At 36.9% G+C, this 3,662-nt stretch overlaps 1 long non-coding RNA gene across 1 annotated transcript; it reads left to right on the top strand.

The window, feature by feature from the left end:
* On the top strand, positions 1–2,008 carry LOC106517334 (uncharacterized). The gene is made up of 3 exons (XR_001310196.1): positions 1–133; positions 223–359; positions 1,856–2,008. It is a non-coding gene; the product is annotated as an uncharacterized LOC106517334 (long non-coding RNA).
* The last annotated feature ends 1,654 nt before the right edge of the window (positions 2,009–3,662 follow it).

Consider the following 3,662-nt stretch of genomic DNA (forward strand, 5'->3'; position numbering starts at 1 on the left):
TTGRGTTCTCACAAAAAAACTTCTGAAAAGAATAAAAAACAAAGGTGCAAAAATTGAAAAAACGGGAGAAGAATGATGAGACCATTGTCTTCTTTTGTGACAGATATTCAGTCAGCATTATCCAGCATTTCAGGTAAATATGCAAACATTCTAAATATGAAACATAATGTTATATTTAGCATTTTCTGGGACATAACCTGTGTTTTCTTCTGTTTTTCTAAGGAACCCGTCCAGTGATTCTGGTGATGACGCACCATTACTTATGATCCAAACTACACTTTACTGAACAGATCTTGGGACAGCACCAAGGTCAAGCTCCTTGTAGAGTGTCTGTTTTTTGAGAAGACAGGACTCCACAGGTRTAAACGCAATCACGATGCAAAGCAGAGTGTTTATAAAGAGGTAATCACACATTCAAGGCTTGAGGTGGAGGTGTGACAATTTGTTTTGAAAGTTGTGTAGAGGGTAGTGCTATTCCTTCTCAAGAGGCAGGCGAGGCCAGTGTCCCACCTAAAACAAAATCCATTCACCCCAAAAAATAGTTCTTTACAAAAGAAGATTGGAGCCACTGCCAAAAAACTAACAAAAAAACAAACAAACTTTAATCTCAGGATTGTGAGATTAAAGTAAAAAATCTGACTTTTTTCTGATTCTGAGAAAAAATTGAGAATTCTGACTTTGAATTCAGAATTCTGAGATTAAAGTTAGATTATTTTTTTTCCAGTGGTCCTAATCCTCTTTCGTAGTTGCTCCTGATAAACAATATAAATTGTTTATTTACTTGGCTTACCACGTATTATTTGTTCTGACAGTAGACCTGATATGAGGTCATAAACTACAGGAATAGYGTTCAGCAAAACTTGTGTCCATCAGAGGAGATATTCTATTCAAAAATGTGTTTATAGCAGACCCAAACAAAACACAGAAAACCGAGGCCATAAAAGGTAAATAAAAAATGAGACGTTTTTTGTCAGGAAGGTACGAATATATCTGTGGCAACTGTCTGTGGAGAGCTGCTGTCTTGAAATCATGTCTGTGTGTTTAACTCTTGCTTAAGGCCTCAGAGTTAAGATGCAAAGTTGACCAGTTTTTGTTTTTATATTTAAAATTACTTCACAGGACATTTTCTCCCCAAGAAAAATAATTGTACTTTTCTTTGCAAGAAAAAGGAAACAAAATGAAACAATTTTACAAAGCACAATGTTTTTTTATTTTAATTTGATCCACAATTAAAATCAAAATGAGTATTAACATTAGACTAAACCTTTTCATGAAACACAACCTGTGGGGAGGAAGAATAAAAGACAAAACTTTATGGACAACTGATTAAATATGTAATGTCTATCTTTTTCACAATAAATGTGCCACAAATTGTAACATTTGTGTCAATATTGATTCAGGAAATAAATGTCTACCCCATTATTGTTTATGTTCAGGAGCTGCTACTGTCATCAAGTCTGCCAAGTCATAAAACTTTACAAAGTAAAGGTTATTATTAAAAAAAAAAAAGACAGCGCCCCTACAGGCAACGTAATGCATTGCAGCCTTTGAACTAAATGACCTTCACTCTATTTTCAGACCCGTTCATATTTCTATGGAACTTAATGGTGCAACAGAGCCAGAGTGTGCTCAGCTCAAAGTGCAACCCTTCACCTGCATTTCAAGTTAAAATAAATTCTACTTCGGCTCGGTGTACTGTGAACTATTTTCCCCTACAACTTGAATTCTAAAAAAGATTTCATCATTCTGAGATGGTTTTTGTATTTCAAATATAAAATAAATAAATTTCAGCTTCTTCACGTGTATTTTTACATGTCTTTCTTTTAAATATTCATTTTTTTATCTGTTTTTACAGCTTGGCCTTCGAAGAGGTTTACGGATGCTGTTTAGACGTCCAAGAAATCGAAGCAGAAAATAGTTCTAAAGTCTAAAACAAACCTCTTCTTACGATGGATCCCTCAGATGCCAAAAGATGGATTGGAAAAAAAGGGGGCTATGCTTTTTTTTTTTATTATCATGAACTCTTTTAACCAATTTCCAATCCTGTTGGTTGTATAACTCAAATCATTTCACACAACTTTGTAAACCATTTTTCTTTTTGATCAGTTTTTCCTTCTTGCGTTGTGCGGTGGTGCTCATGTTCTATTCCTGCTGCGTGCTGTAGTCATGGAGACATTTTACAGAATGAAACTGCTTGTAAGTCACAATAAAGACATTTTGACAGTGTTTTGTTCTGTATTTGGGGTTGTTTCTTAGGTGCCTCTTTTTGATCAAAACCTTTCTTGAGTCATTTAGCAGTTTTTTTGTCATTAAATCTTTGTAAGAATTGTGCTGCAACCTGAGGGGAGCTTCAGAGGAAGGTGATGAAGTTGTTTCAGCAGCATTGTAAGTTAAAAGGTGCTCTGAACTTAATACTAATATGCAGGGCTGAGATTCAAATTTTAGTATTTTTATTTAACACTTTAAAAATTATTTTCTCAACCTCCTGAGCTTTGGAAACAAGTGCAGGCTGCACTTCCTTCCTTTGCCACAAGGTGGCAGCTGAGGCTTAAAATGACCTGACTGTGAAACAGAAGCTGCAGGTTAAATGAACAGAGACTCCAGAAATGGACAAACTTCACAGCATCTGTTGGGAAAATGAAAAAGAGGGGAATCACTTTTTCTATTTCACTTAAAAGAAACGTTTAAATTAAACAAAAACATACAATAAAACAGTTATTAGTACAAACATAATAAAATAAATCCTGTTGGTTTGAGTCTATTCTACTTCTGCCTCTTAAACTACATTTACAAACAAACAAACAAACAAACAAAAAAAATAAACCCAGATTTATTTGTAATATTTGTTATTTTTAAACATCAGACCTGGGCTCTGCAACTTTAACACCAGCGTGCTGTTTTTATGTTGATGCAATCATATAAAGCCCACATCTGCGTGCGCGCACACACACATCAGCTTATATATACAATCACAAACACACTGTGTCCAAACTCCAAAGTGAGTTCTCACAGACAGGAAATGATGTCAGCTCTTGTCTCCAAGGAGATGGAGACAGTTGCTAAGATACTGTGACACTAGGATTTTTCACTCTATTTTCTCTCCCTCTCTTGTCTGTCCAACACACGCGCGCACGCACGCACGCACACACATTTGTCACCACGAATAAGTCAAAACTGTTGGATCTCTCTTCTTGTCTTTGCACGAAAGGCAATGAGCATCAAGTCACAATGATTCCAACTGAAACCCTTAAAATAGCCACATTTAAAAAAAAAAATCCTTTTGTTCACCAACTGGGCAGCTGTTTTTTTTTTTTTAGCTCCTCACCCTAAAAGAGCAAAAATTAACCCCGGTTGGGGGGGTGTCTGAATGAGATGGAGGGAAGATTTGCCCAGTAGTGTGACCATGGAACTGACTGATGGATGCTGATCAGCACTCAGGTGAAGCTGCTGCATCTCTCCGGTGTGATCAGCATGCCACGTATGTCTCGTCTCCGGCATGTTGCTGCCAAATCCACACCACCCTCCTCTCCCTTGTTCCTTGACACAGCGTTAAGAGTTTATAGGGTTTCATTGGAAGAGCCAAGCGCTCGTTTCTAGATTGGTGGATTAGGCCTCTTCCATTTAGTCCTACACCTCTGGATCCCACCCACCCCTCTAATAAC

The sequence above is a fragment of the Austrofundulus limnaeus genome, unplaced genomic scaffold, assembly GCF_001266775.1.
Source record: "Austrofundulus limnaeus strain Quisiro unplaced genomic scaffold, Austrofundulus_limnaeus-1.0 Scaffold48, whole genome shotgun sequence".
Classification (NCBI taxonomy): Eukaryota; Metazoa; Chordata; class Actinopteri; order Cyprinodontiformes; family Rivulidae; genus Austrofundulus; species Austrofundulus limnaeus.